The 15,413-nt window shown below is 37.9% G+C and overlaps 1 long non-coding RNA gene across 10 annotated transcripts in view; it reads left to right on the top strand.

The window, feature by feature from the left end:
* LOC106010467 (uncharacterized) overlaps window positions 1–15,413 on the top strand; it is a 215,740-nt gene that overhangs the window by 22,338 nt on the left and 177,989 nt on the right. For 6 of the 10 annotated variants that reach the window (XR_015447240.1, XR_015447239.1, XR_015447235.1 and 3 more), the window contains exons 3-5: window positions 10,845–10,880; window positions 11,212–11,250; window positions 13,241–13,962. The exons of 3 other annotated variants lie outside the window; for them this stretch is intronic. This is a non-coding gene — a long non-coding RNA (uncharacterized LOC106010467). The remainder of the gene's footprint in view (window positions 1–10,844; window positions 10,881–11,211; window positions 11,251–13,240; window positions 13,963–15,413) is intronic. One more of the 10 variants, XR_015447242.1, reaches the window with a different exon arrangement.

Genomic DNA, 15,413 nt, shown 5'->3' with positions numbered 1-15,413 from the left:
AGATAGTAACCTGCCACTGCAATTCTTCAGGGCTCAACCAACAGGGGAACAGAAGAGTCAAGAGTTGCTAATGAATGCTTTGCCTGGAAGTGGTGTACTTCCTATTTGCTCTCTTTTCATTGGTCAGAAGTAATTTCACAGCTATGTCTATGTTCAAGGGGACAGGAGAATTATAATCACTGTGTACCCTGAAGTGGAGGGCGGTAGAGGATTGGGGAATGTTACTAGTGTCTGCTGCAACTGATCTTGTCAGCTCCACCTGTGTGTGTTGCAAATAAGAGGGTTGTGCTTTTCAGGCATGAAGGAGAAACTGCCTTCATGACTGTTGGCTCTTATTATGTTTTAGTGTATGTGGGATCAGTTGCCAATCAGATATTTATTTAGAAGCAGTAGCAAGATCAAGCTTTATCAAAACTATTTGAAAGCTTTGAAATTAATTTTCCAAGGTTATTACTTGAGGCTGCATGAATATAAATTCCAAATACCAATCAGTATGATGATTGTGAGACAACAATAATTTGGATAGATTATACTGGACACCAAGAGGCTCTAAGAGCAACTTCCGCAGGATGTTACCTCAGCAAAAAGGAAAGATTTGGGGAAGAGAAAGAATAGACTCCACTGGGGTTGACTTGGGAGTGAAAAGCACTCTGAGAGGAGAGGGGACAGCCCTGTCCCTGCCTTCTCTGCTTCTTGGCTGACACTTCAAGTGGCTAAGGAGACTCTCACTCCCCTCCTGAGCAGTTCTCCCTGGAGATTGCTGCCCTATCAGGGAGGGGTAGCCAAACTTACAGATGGCGATCAAGCACTTGAAATGTGGCTAGGGTTTTTAATTAAAGAACCGTTTTTAATTTTATCAAATTTAACTATTTTAAATAGCTACGTGATTCCATGTGGAGAGAGGATGGTTATTCTTATTCCTATCTCCTTGCCAAGGTTTTTCCTGCATGTTGTAACTATTTTAACTCTCACACAAGGAGTTGTTAAGGATGTGCTAGGCCAACTTGAGAAGAGTGTGTGGGAGGCCTAGTGGGGCTTCTGCAATGCCTCTCACCTTAGCTCTAGACCCAGGCTCCTGTCACGGACAGTAGTGTGCAGGGGACCAAGACCAGAGACTTTGCAGGACTAGTGCACAGGTCTCAGACCTGGTCCCCTGAGTTTTTCTTCTCACTCTTTTGCTTATTGGTTATACCGATTAATGAGTTTCATTCTGGCAGATTTGTACATGCAGACCTGGTCTTTTTTTTGAGGGGAGGCTATAACTTTGGATATGAGGGAAGTTAAAAAAAAAGTAAAAGGCAAATGAACCTTGTGTAGTAACCTTTTAATGTAGCATCGGCATCTATTTCGTTGTGATATATTTGAATATAAAATCTTTATTGTGCTTGAAATTCTTATTAAAAATGCAGTGAACTTTAGTTTGCACATTTGCAGCTTTTCATTCCTCAAGTCATTCTTTTGTAAGAAACAATTTGTTTGATGGTAGTTGTTTAATGAAAGACACGGGCAGTTATTGAGAAGACTAATGTCATGAGACATTCATCTGGTGACTCTTATGTGGGTGCTGGGTAACAGTGAATGGCACTTTGCGACACTGTTATTTAGTGAGATCACATTTTAGCTATAAAGTCGGTAGGCTGTGCGTCCTGGAAAACATGTATCATTTTCTACCTTTGTCTACTGCTCTTTTGGCGAAACATCTTTACTGTTACATGATTATAAAGATGAGTGCTCATGTTAAACAGTTTAATGAGTCAAACTTCACATCTCACACAGCCTGACTGGCCTCCCCTACACACTTGGGCAGAGGCCAAACAGAGCACTTTGGTGAATGCTTGGATTTTATTCTTCAGACTTAACTTGAAGGCAAGGAGGTAAAGAGAGGTAGAAAACAAGTATGATTACAAGATAATTTGCTTTAAAAAGATAGGAAATTTCAGTCTCTGAATTAAAACTATAATTCATTTTAAATAATCTTAGTGCAAAGGAAGTCATATTCCAAACATGATATCCAACACACTGATTTTTTTCCCATCACAGCATGCCTATAAACAGGAAAAACGTTTTCAATGGGAGGTTAGTTTTTGACACCACCATATTTACACTCAAATTGAAGACCATTCTTAGTTCCACCCTCTCCTTGTACATTGTAGAGCCCACTTTTATTTTATCCCGACATTGTGCCGTGTAAATTCCAATGCCAGAATTATGCTAATTACTTCTCCAGATCATATCATAGTTCTGATGCAATATGACAAATGTTAAAGGTTTAGTTTTTGAGTTCAGAATAATTGGGTAATTGGCATCATCCTGTGACAGGTTTCCCCTTTTCCTGGTCTTTTGCCTAATGGCCCTATTGTTATTGTTGGAGTGGCTCATGCCCCATAGCGCCATGACGCAAAACATGATCTTTGGTAGAAATGCCTCCCACAGCTATTGCTTTCAGGAAACCAAAGGGCAACAAAGCAACATTCCAGGTTGAGAACTTGGCTTTTTGCACCATGACCCAACCTGCTCCAGGTGAAAAATATCAGGTCAAAAATAGTTTCATGAGAAAGCATTGACTTTGGTTCCTGGTATGGTTCTCAGTCCTAACTGCAACCACCATGGAGGCCCTGCCAGAAACTTGTTCAACATCCTGATTCCCAGGGGTTCCTACACATACCTACTGATTACTCTACAGGCAGACCTTCAGTACTTGAATTTTAAAAGGACTCTTAGATGATCACAGAAATTTAGCCACTTTGATGTAGGGTATTGATCTTGCGGAACCAGACTTAATGTTATAGTTTTGAAATTGATTTCGTGGTCCTAAAGACAAATTTCTAATACTGTGTCTTGTCTTCTTTTTCTTATTCACACTATTAAAGAAAAAAGACTTAACAGAAGAGAAGCTTTGCCACTTTTATTCCCAACCAAATAAAGTCTCTGATCCTGGGAATGATTTCATGCATAAAAATAAAATTTGTGGGCTAAGGGTATAGCTCAGTGGTAGAGCATTTACCTAGCATGCATGAGACCCTGTGTTCAATTCCTAACAATGGAAAAAAAAGGCCATTTTCAAACAGCATTTTCAATGGATCAGATAGTTGATATGCTGGAGGTCAGAGCCCAGCAGAGAAGCCTCCTTCTGCTTGTTTTTTGAGGGATCTAATACTAAAGGAGTATTTTGCATTCTTCTTGTGCTTTGAGACCAATTTGTCATTCCATCTCCAAAGGAAATGGCAGGAGATTTACTCATCTATCCATTCTTCTACTCAGTAGGTGTTGTTTGACTATCTACCATATGTCAGACTCTAACTAAAATAAATTGAGTTAAGTTTTCTTAAAGAACTGGGAAGCTAAAGCAGATGTTGGCTCTAAGTGTGACCTTGGATCAGCAGCGTCAATATCCCCTTCTACAAATGTGAATTCTCTTGTCCCATCCCATAACTACTGAATCTGAGTCACCATGAGGTTTGAGAACCATCAGCCTCTAGGAGGAGGAGTCAGTTCAGCCGAAAAAGTGTCCAGTGTGACAGGTGTAATGCAGATAGGGAGAAGTTGAGGCCTTAGGGATGTTTCTGGGAGGAAGAAGTGTTGGAAGTCTCTAAAATACCTGGCACAGAGTGGTGGGAAGTGGTCCCTCCAGGGTCAGTACACCCAACAACACTGAAAAGTGGGTGTTGTAACCCTGTGTTTCAAAAGGAACTGAGTCCAAGGAAGAAAGTGATTTATCCAAAAAATATTGAGAAAGACATTGCTCTTTACTCATGGTCCATCAGAGTTGAAGGAACTAGGGCTCAGGCAGGTTAAGTGACTTGGTCAAAGTCAACATGCTGGGAGCTGGGAACAGCTGGGACTCAAAACCAAGTCTGTGTAAGAGACATTTGTCACCATCCTATGTGACCAGAGGAAGCTTGTGTGTCATGCTCAAGGGGTGGCCTGTTAAATGTCCAGGCCCTCCAGGATATCTCCTTTTCTTCAGTTGATTCTACAAGGCATTTATCTGGCAAATCAATTGGTACCCAAACCCACCCCACTGTGAGCACACATATATCTAAGCCTATGCAAAACACACAAATTGCTTATTCTCAAGTTCAATGAACATTTGAATTTAACCTTTTCTGTATTGTAGTTAAGCCAATGGTTTATAGAACTTATTTTTACTTTGTCTAGATTGTTTTATATTTATAGAAACATCAGAGCCAATTGTCACAAATAGCCAAACTTTTAATTTTTTTTTTCTTTTTTTGGTACCAGGGATTGAACTCGGGACCTTGCGCTTGCAAGGCAGGTGGCAGAACCACTGAGCTAAATCCCCGGCCCCCAAACTTTAATTTTATTGTTCTGGTTTCAAGTGGCAATGAGGTCTAGGCACAAAATGGACTGGCTTATTTTAACTAAGGACTTTATAAATTGAATATAATTGTTGGCATTGATTCATGACATGAATCTGGAAAAAACAACCCTTCCATACATTCATGAATATGTGTGTGTGTACCAAAAATCTATTTTACAGCACATTCTTGTATAACACAAATTATGTACCATACATAAAGAGTTTTTTTCAAAAAGAAAATCAGAACTGACCAATAAAGGTATTGAATTACATTTGCCTTAAAAACCCCACTTACCCATTTAATTCTGTTTTTATTTCTTCTTACAGTTACAATAAACAATGAAAAAGATTTTGGTAAGAAGATGAAACTTTATATAATTTTATTTCAAAGAAATTTTTGTAGAAGATGCTTCCTAACTTTCCATTTCTATGTTCTGGTTTATTAAAAAAAAACATAGTATGATAAAAGCTAAGCAATTATTGGTCACTATTTTTTCAGTTAGATTACAATAATTTTTTTCTGGATGTTTTTCTATCTTTTTCTATTGTAAAAAGTTGTGGGGTAAAATGTAATGGTAGACAGGCCTGGGGATTTAGCTCAGTGGTTCCAGTGCCTGCCTTGAAAGTGCAAGGTCCCGAGTTCGATCCCTGGTACCAAAAAAAAAAAAGAAAATGTAATGGTAGACTAAGAGAAAAGGGGAAATCAGAAAAAATAATGCCTCTTTTCAAATATAGTGGTGGCTTTTGAAAAATTTTTGATCATGATCTTCATACTGGGTTGCTTCCCCAGCTTTTTGTTTTTATTTTATTTTTATTTTATTGTTTTGTTTTTATTTTTTGTTTTTATTTTTGTAGTATGTCTTTGCAGTGTGTAATGAGTACTTCCCTTGTGGGGAGTTAGTATATGTAAATAATACACCTCAACTCTTTCCATCCCCTTTCTCTCCACTTCTTCCCTCTCTTGACCCCTTTCCCATTTGAAAAAGATCTCTCTACTTCTTATTATCTTTTATTTTGCTCTTTATTTATATTTTGGGTTTCTTATGTAAGAGAAACCATGTAGTATTTAAGCTTGTGTGCCTGATTTATTTCACTTAACATTATGGAGACAAAGTCTTGCCAAATTGCTAAGTTGCCAGGCTGGGTATGAATTTGTGATCCTCCTGCCTTAGCCTCCCAGAGTGCTGGGATTGCAGGCAGGTGCCACTGTGCTGGAGGGGCAGTCTCTTGAATGTACTGTATCACGGTGTGTCTTGGGAACCAAACAGAATTCTGATCTCTTGTCATGTGGCTCTTGTTGTGATGGGTAAACTAAAAATGAACTCAGCATAGCTCAAGAATTTCTTATCTTTTCCTGTCCTCCTTGCCTGCCCCGAATTAAAATCAGCAGCTAGTAACTCAGACCAAAACCCACTGTCTAGATGTAAACAGCAGTGCTGATTAAATGGATCACTTTGCCATGGGAGATGCAGCTGGAGCGCCCATTTTTCATTCAAATGTTCCAGTCTCGTAGAAGTAGCTTCCAGCTCTAAATATATTGAATCACCATTAACCTGCTGGAGAAAATAGGAACACAAATGCACACTTTCTTATTAGATGAGCATGGCAGGTTGTCTGATAATGCAAACAATTAAATGGAAGAATTTATTTATACCTCTCTCTCTGAGCAGCCTAACTGGAATCTTGGGTTGTGAGTCCTTGAGGCTTTGGCAGGTGTGTGTTGGTTTGTTTGAATTGGGTATTGGTTAGAGGGCTCCGTAAAGAATAAATGTTCTAGGTTCTTGTAACCTGAAGAATGTACCAGGACTGCCAGCATGTGGGAATTTGTTAAAATGGCAAAACCTTGGATTCCACCTCCCGCTAAGTATATTAGAATCTGAATTTTAAAAGATCCCCAGGCAATATATATGCACGTTAAAGTTTGATTAGCACTGTGCTAGCAGAGTTCTCACATTTTAACCTGGACAGGAACTCTTGGAGGGCTTTGTTCGAATGCAGGTCGCAGGGGCCCATCCCTAGGATTGCAAATGAATGGGTCTATGGTGAGCCCAGGGATCTGTTCTTCTCTTGTGTTCTCAGGTGATGCTGATGATGCTCGCTGGACCAGAGACCTTGCTGACAGCTGCACCTCCAGGGCAATGCCATCTGATAGAATTTGATGAGAGCCACACATGTCATTGAACGTTTTCTAGTTGTCACATTTTTAAAGTAAAAAAAAAAAAATTTACCATTTTTTATTGAACCCTGTCTATCTAAAATGTCTTCACTTCAACATCTAATCAATATAAAAATTAATAATTAAATGTTCTATGAACATTTGAATGTTCTTGAATGAAGATACAGTATCTATCTGTCTATCTACTATCTATTTATCTATCTTAGTACATATTTGTAGTACATGATGTTTACTTTCCTTGTGGGGAGTTAGTACATGTACACAACGCATCTTAATTCCTTTCTCCATTCCTTTTCCCTCTCCTTCCTCTCCTCCCTCTTTCTTTCTCTTCCTCTCTCTCTCCTTCTCCCTCTCTCTCTCTCTCTCTCTCTCTGGTACCGGGGATCAAACTTGGGACCTTTCACTTGCAAGGCAGGTGGAGGAACCACTGAGTTGAGTCCCCAGCCCTCCTCCATCTCTTGATCTTCTTACTGTTTGAGAAAGCTCTACCTCCCTGCTTCCTACTGTCTTTTATTTTGCTCTTTATTTATACTTTGGGCTTCTCATATAAGAGAAACCATGCGATAATGAAGCTTGTGTGTCTGATTTATCAGCCTCAGCATGTTTGTGGTTGGTTAGTGCTTCTTATCAGGCATTGTTTTTAAATGTTACTTCAAGGACTTGTTATTGTTGGTGAAATTTCCACTGACTTGGGAGAAATAAGGAAAGTAAAGCTAAATTTACTCAAAATAAACCATTTTCCTTTACTAAGAGATCATCCCTCATCTTCATTTTTTTTTGTGGTGGAAATGGCCTCTCTTCAAGGCAGTCATTTCCAAAATGTGGTTCCCAGGGTCATGTGTGACCCAGTTAGAAATGCCAGTTTCTCCTGTGGGCACAGTCTCTGCAGATGGGCAAGTCATCGGTCCCTCCAAGCCCTCTTGGTGACTCTGATGTAGGCTAATGTTGGAAAACTACTGCTTGAATGGAATGGTGATGATAAAATAAGTAAAAGGTTTTAATTTCTTATAACCGTAACTGGGAAAATAAGGAATTAACAACTTTATGCTAACCGTTTATTGAAAACCTTTATTTTTATTGGTCTATGAAATCTGAAAGCCAGAAAACCAACACACTGGAGGTTAGTTAAATAATAGTCTGTGCCACTATGGATAAAATACAATTTAAAAAATAGAGAAAGACCTGGAAAATGAGTATGTGTATGAGCACACAAATGAATCCTCGGAAGTCAATGCTTAGTTCTCATTAGCGACACCTTTATGTAATTACTACTGGAAAATGAATACACTTACTAAACAGCACTTACTAAAAAAATTCAAGTTTCTTTATGCAAAATAGTGAAAATGAGTCAGGAGAAAAATCCCATACATATTGATAATCTCATGCTGCAGCTCTCTGGTAATTAGTCAGTATTTGGCTTTTATTGCTGCAAAAGTTGTTCTACAGAAATTATAATATCTTCTTAAAAAATAAAGAAACAAAAGCTTTTGGCAATTGTTTATTTTCTTTTAGAAACATTACTAAATACGGCATAAGGTTAGCATATTAAATTTGGTTTCTGTAGCCAACTGTGGCAGGGAACACTGGAGAATATTGAAATGAATAGTAACATGAAACAATATAAGGAATTATCCATCTATGACTGGACAAGTGGAACCCAAAGAAAGTCTAATAACCTAAACAAACATGCAGGGGTGTTGGCTCAGGGGCCATGGGAACCAGAATCCCAGACTGATTTCCCTTCTGTTTCCATATGTAATGTTAGTCATTCTAGTCTAAGGCTCAGTGTTTCTAAATAAACATGAATTAAAATGGCAGAATATGTCAAGTCTGTTGTAAAGCTGTTGATTAATGAACCAATGGTTTTAAGATTTTTTAGATTCCTGAGGAAAATGGGCTTAAGAACTCCAAATCATTATGATTTCCCTTCTGCAAGAAGTTCCTGCTAGGCCCAATGTAGAGGAAATTCAGGGTTATAAAGAGAAAAGATGGGATAAAAATGAGTAATTATATTGTTCTGTGTGAATAAGGCACCTATCTGTGCTTAATGCTAACACCAGAGCTCCTTGTAGGTTGGAGGCTTCACAGGCCTTTGGGGTTGGTGGGTGTTTCTCTCCTCCCAATTTCCTAAGCTGGAGCTGAGGCTCCTTATGCTTTTGGGGACTATAAAGCTGCCACTGTGGGTAGTCCTGATCCTGGTGTGCTGCAAGTATAAAATACACACTGGGTTTTGAAACTTTAGTATGAAAAAGAGCATAAAACATCTATTAATAATTTAAAAATATTGATCAGACGTTGAAGTGTGTCTTCTAGAAAGCATAAAATACATATTGGGCTTACAATATATTTCTGTGGGACAGCATTGCTAAAATATTTCTTGAATGTTATAAAACCAATTATGAACAAAAGGGTTATGATATAATTTTCTACCATGGTTTGAGTGACAGTGAAAACCTACAGTGCTTAAAAAAACCTATGATCGAATAAACAGGGATTGTGCACAGAAGGATTTCCTCAGGCCTGTGGTGTAGCTCAGTGTTAGGGTGCTTGCCTAGCTTGCCAAGGGTCCTGGCTTTGATCCCCCACACTGCAAAAAACAAACAACACCCCAAACCCCCAGATAATTATTCTTTTAATTCAGGAAAAATATATTTGAAACAGTCAGATAGTCAAGGCAAATGCTAAATGTTTTTAATCTTGTTTTTTATTATAAAGCATAGCAGGCATACAAAGAATGTATGAAAATATATGCAAATAAATTTAAAGGAAAATAAAATGGATTCCTTTGTATCTCACATCCAGGCTGAGAAATATATCACCATGTCCCAAAAGTCCCTATGTGTCCCTCTTCTCCTCCAAAAGTATCTTTGACTCTGACTCATCTTTTTTTTGGGGGGGGTGTTCTTTATAGTTATCACTACCTGTTTGTATGTCCGAAAACATTACATTGTTTGGTTTGGATTTTATTTTTAAACTCTTTATTTATTTATGTTGTTATTTTGCAGTGCTGGGGATTGAACCCAGGTCCTTTGCACTGAGCTACATCTCTAGCCTTTAAATAAATAAATAAATATATTTATTTTATTTTATTTTATTTTTTTTTGAGACAAGTTCTTGCTAAATATCTAATTGACCCACGCTGAACTAAAACTTTTAATCCTCCTGCCTCAGCCTCCCAGATTGCTGGGATTACAGGCATGTGTCACCAGGGCTGGTTTGGTTTTTACATTTTTAGATGGAAACATAGAGTACATATTTGTTTTTTGTTTTGTTTTGTTTTGTTTTTTGTACTGGGGATCGAACTCTGGTCCTTGTGCTTGTGCAGCAGGCTGTGAAACCACTGAGCTAAATCCTCGGCCCTTACAAAAGGGTGTTTTTGGTTTTTTTTTAGGGGCTTTTCTTTTGGTCTTTTTTTTCACTTTTCTTTTTTGGTACCAGGAATTGAACCCAGGGCCTCACACTTGCTGGGCAGGCGCTGTGCAAGTACATATTTGTTTATGACTTCTTTCTTCTAATCTAACATCTTATTTTTTGAGATCCATCCATGTTGCTCTTTGTAGCTGCAGTTAATTAGTTTTTTATTGTGCTATGGCATTTCATTATGAAAAATGTCAAAACTTATTATTCTGTTGAATGCACTGAGATGTTTTCCAAGCTTTCTCTTCTATTCAGTGCTGTATACATAGCCTCCTATGTGTCTCTTGGTATACATATTTCTCCAGGTTGTATATTAGGGATGGGAGCTCTGGATCACTATGCAATGTCAGGCTGTCTTTCAAAAGTGTACACTTTTGTATTCTCACTAGTAGAGTATGAACATTCTCACACGCCTCATCCTCAGAAAGAGTTGCTTTATCATATTTCTTTTTTTTTTTGTACCTGGGATCTAACTCTGGACTTTGTGCTTGCAAGGCAGGTGGCAGAACCACTGAGCTAAATCCCCGGCCCACTTTATCATAATTCTTAAGTCTGGCAGTTTGGGGGGTAGTCTTTCATGGTTTTTATTTCCCTGCTTTGTCATGAGGCTCAACATCTTTTCTTGTGTTTACAGGCTACTTATGTCTCATTTTTTAATTTGGTTGTAATTTTTTCTGATTTACAGAATTTTATTAGAGTGTGCCATCATCTTCTCTCAGAGTGGGCATTTCTCCTCACTTTTTATAATGAGTTTTGATTCACAGAAGATATTACTTTTAAAGAGGTCAATATTTACATTTTTTTTTTTTTTTTGGTACAGGGGATCGAACTCAGGACCTTGTGCTTGCAAGGCAGGCAGCGGAACCACTAAGCTAAATCCCCAGTGCCAATATTTACATTTGTAACTTAAACTTTTTGTTGTTGTTTCAGAACTGGGAATTGAACCCAAGGCCTCCGACATGTTAGGTACGTACTCTATCATTGAGCTACACCCTAGCCCTTTCTACATTTTATTTTGTGACAGGATCCTGCTAAACTGCCCAGGGAGGCCTTGAACTTGCAATCCTTCTGCTTCAGCCTCCTGAGCAGCTGGGGCTACAAGTGTGCATGTGCATCTTGAACTTCTTATGTCTGGTTTGAGAACTCCCTCCTCAGTTTGAAATTACAAAACGTGTTCTACTGTGTTGTCATCTAAAAGTTTTATCATCTTGTTTTTCATACTTACATCTTTAATTTATCTGGAATTGATTTTTATTTATTGTGTGAAGTAGGAGTCTTAATTTTTTTTTTTCCCCAGGACCGGGGATCGAACTTAGGACTTGTACTTGCCAGACAGGTATGGTGCCACTGAGCTACATCCCTGGCCCCAAGTAGGAGTCTTAATTTAATTTTTTCATTTTGAAATAAGTTGTGCAAGCACTGTCTATTAAACCAATTCATCTTTCTCACTGATCTACAGTAGTACCTCTGTCCTATGTGAAATGGTAATTATTGATGTATCTTGCTTCTGGACTTTATGTTGTTCTATTGGTCTGAATTTTTATACCCTTATCATCTCTTTAAAAAAATCTATTACATTGTGTACTCTTCATTAATTAAAGTCTTCTATAACATTTCAATAAAGTTTTGTAGTTTTCTCCTTAAAGTCTTGCATCTCTTTTGTTGAGGTTATTCCTAAGCACATTATTATAACTTTTTTTCAGACAGGGTCTTGATATGCAGTTTAGACTGACCTTGAACTCACTATGTAGCCCTGGTTAGCCTTGAGCTTGTGGTGATCCTCCTACCTTAGCCTCCTGAGTGCTGGAATTACAGGTGTGCACCCCCACACCCAGCACACATTATATTTTTAATGCTATGGTAAATGTCTTTTAATTTGTTTTCTGCTTAGAGCTATATCAGATTTTGCACAATGATTTTATTTTATTTATAATTAAATAAGTTTATTGGTACATTTTAGGTATACATAATGATCACATTCATTATAGTGAATTTATACCTGTACCTGATATATCTTGATTTTTTTTTTTTGAGAGTAGGAAAAATTTATTGGGAGAAAGAAAGCTTCTGCCTAAGAGCGACAGAAGGGGGACCAGAAAGTAGGTTGCCTGCCCACCCACTTTTCAAAGATGTTTTATACAGCAAAGCTCTGTGGTGAGGCGGGTACAAAGTGGGACAAAACTATAAGACTCAATGGAAATTTACAAGGTGGGCATGAGTGGGACAAAACCATGACCAACCAATAAGATTACAAGTACAGTCATCCAGGTAATATTGATTAAGTGGGAATCAAATGGGAAGACAAATCACATAAAAGGAATTTCCCATTTAGAATATCAATCACTGCTATCTATCTCTAGGGGAAGTAGTACTTCTGTTCCTTTTTATAATGGTAACCAGTGAATGTGCCTCAATTGTTCTCCATGTTGGTTCCTTTGTATCTTGATTCTTATTTTTTCCCATTCCCCTACCTTCCCTTCAACCTCTTTTCCCCTTCTTATTTACAAAAGCTTTGTTTCCATTTTCTCCTTCAAACTTTTTTGGCTAACAGAGGTCAATATACTACCAATATGACATTTGTAATCAATAATTAAAGATCAGGCTAGGGATTTAGCTCAGTGGTTCCACCGCCTGCCTTGTAAGTGCAAGGTCCTGAGTTCAATCCCCGAAAAAAAGAGAAAAAAATCAGAAGGTCTTTATAACACAGGTTCAAAAATTAATAATGGATCACTGTGTATTGAAAAAATGCATAATGATTTTATATCAGCATATTTATTGATTTTTACATTTTAATAGTTTATCTTTTTAAATAATGATGGGTTTATTCTTTCTTTCTGAATCCTTATAGGTTTTATTTCTCATTCCTTCTTGGACTGGATTGTACATGCAATTTAATTTTATACAGGAGTGTGTATAGCAAATTAACAATTTATTCTTTTGTCATCTGCACTCTCTCCTGTTTCTTCATTGAGCCCAATCAGTCTTATGTTATTCTTTTTTGCATCATCTAGCAGCTGCTGGATTGATTTCTCATGTTCCCTTATAATTTTGAAGCAATTTTTCTTTTCCTGGTCACTAATTGCAATCTTATCTTCTATATCTGAAATTCTGTCCTCACATTGGCTCATTCTGCTGTGTAGACTTTCAGTGGAGTTTTTCATCTCCTGGAAATCTGTTTGCATCTGTTTTATGGATTCCATTTGTTTCTTATGTTGGGATTCCATCATGTTCCTCAGCTCCTCTCTAGATTTATTAATCATGTCTTGCACTAGGGGCACAATTTCTCCTGTTATCTGAGAAATTATTTCTGATTTCATTTTTTCCAGATCCCTTTTTGTTGCCAGTTCAGTGGGTCCAGGTGGTTGAGTATCAGAGGGTTCCATCTCATTTCCCTTTGGAGTTGCTGTAGGTGATCTGGAAGTCTGGTTTTGAGACTTATTTACGTGTTTTCTCATTTCGACTGGGGCGGGGGGGCTGTTAGCGCCTGCACGGATTACCTCCTCTGAGCTGGGTGAGGTGGGACAGGGGCCGGGAGCAGCTGTAGGCATGGTGACCCAAAAGCCCTTTCCTGTGGGCTGGGAGCAGCCGGAGGGATGGTGGCCGGGAAACCCCTTTCTCTGGACCAGGAGCAGTGGGATGGTGGCTCAGAAGCCCCTCCCTCTGGGCCGGGAGAGGTGGGAGGGATGGTGGCCTGGAAGCCCCTTCCACTGGGCCAGAAGCAGCAGGACAGAAGGTGGCCCAAAAGCCCTTTCCTCTGGGCTGGGAGCAGCGGGTGGCATGGTGACCGTGTAGCCCCTTCCTCTGGACCGGGAGCAGTGGGACGATGGCTCAGAAGCCCCTACCTCTGGGCCGGGAACAGTGGGACTCAGTACCTTGGTCTGGTGGTCTGGTGTCCTCTCTGTCTTTGTAGTGTGGAATCAGGTGGCTGCCTGTCTGCAGTGGGGTGATTCGGTGTCTTCCGCGTGACTCAGGACCTTGGTAGGGCGTGCACAGACCTGCCTGTCTGCAGCCGGCTGATTCAGCGTGTTCTGTGCGACTCAGGACCTAGGTAGGGCATGGGAAGACCTGCCTGTCTGCAGCGGGCTGGTTCGGCGTGTGTTCCGCACGACTCTTAACAATTTATTCTTGATCTTTAAATGCAATGTTTTAAAAATTTCAGCATTGGATATGACATTTGCTGTATTTTAAGGTATCAGAGTAGTGAAGTTCACTTTAGTTCATACTTAACTGAGAACATTCACTATAAAGGGATGTTGAATTTTATGAAATCTTTTTATGCATTTGTTGAGACAGTTACATGTTATTTTCTTTGATATTTAATGTAGTCAATTACATTATTTATTTTTCTTTAATTTACTTTTTTATGTCTGACCCAGTTTCCCATAATGTGTATGTATGTATTTTTAATATTTTGAAAGATTAAGTTTATTAGTGTTTAATCTGGGATTTTTGCATTTATGTGAATAGGATTGTTATATAAATCATTCTTTTTGAATGTTGTTGAATTTTGGTATCAAGATAATACAAAACTTTGAAAATGAGTTGAGTGGTGCTTTTATTTTATTATAATCTGATATAATTTATGTAAAACTGAGACTATTTTTCTTAAATGGTTAGTATAGCTTACTAATAAAATCTCCCAGGCCTGATGTTTCCTTTGGGGAAAGATTTTAAACTAATAATGAAATTTCTTTCATAATTATGGGATCATTCAATTTTTGCTTTCTTCTGAGTCAGTTTATATAAATTCTATTTTATAGGAATCATTTCAGTTAAGTTTTCAGGTTTATGGGCTGGAGATTTAGCTCAGTGGTTTCGCTGCTTGCTGTGCAAGCACAGGGACCCGAGTTCTATCTCCGGTACCAAAAAAAAAAAAAAAAAGTTTTCAGGTTTATTAATATAATGCTCATTTATCTCTGACTTATCTAATGTCTGCAGCATCTGAATTTCTGTCCCATTTTATTTCATATATTTGTGGAATATTTTCATTTCATATATGTATTATTTAAATTTTTATTTTGGGATCATTTATCTTGTTTCTCAATATTGTCAGAAGCTTTTTCAGATAGCCAAATTTGACTGTTAGCTCTGACTTTCTAAATCATTAATGTTTCTTCTAATTTTATTTTTGTTTTCTCTTTTTCCTTGTCCTTTTTATACTAACTTCTTAGGTTGTATACAGATTTCATTATTTTTCAGCTTTTATTTTCTAATTTAAGCATTTATTTTTTATTTTTTTCATTAAATTTATTGGTGCATTTTAGGTATACAATACAATTACATTCATCACTTAATTTAAGCATTTAAAGCTGTACATTTTTCTCTAGGTTTTCTTTAGCTTCATAATGTAAGTTTTGATATGCAATGTTATGGTTGTTATTGGATCTGAATTTTTTCATGCCCCTTATATAATTTTTCTTTGATCTTTAAATAATTTAGGAGGATGTTTCTTAATTTAAAAGCATATGGGAATTTTTCTAATTATGTTTTTGTTTTTGT

Source organism: Heterocephalus glaber, unplaced genomic scaffold (assembly GCF_053883595.1).
Source record: "Heterocephalus glaber isolate CG9 unplaced genomic scaffold, H.glaber_assembly_v1.0 deba00000347, whole genome shotgun sequence".
NCBI lineage: Eukaryota > Metazoa > Chordata > Mammalia > Rodentia > Bathyergidae > Heterocephalus > Heterocephalus glaber.
Note: the sequence above shows the minus strand (reverse complement) of the source record. Positions and strands in the feature narration are given on the sequence as shown.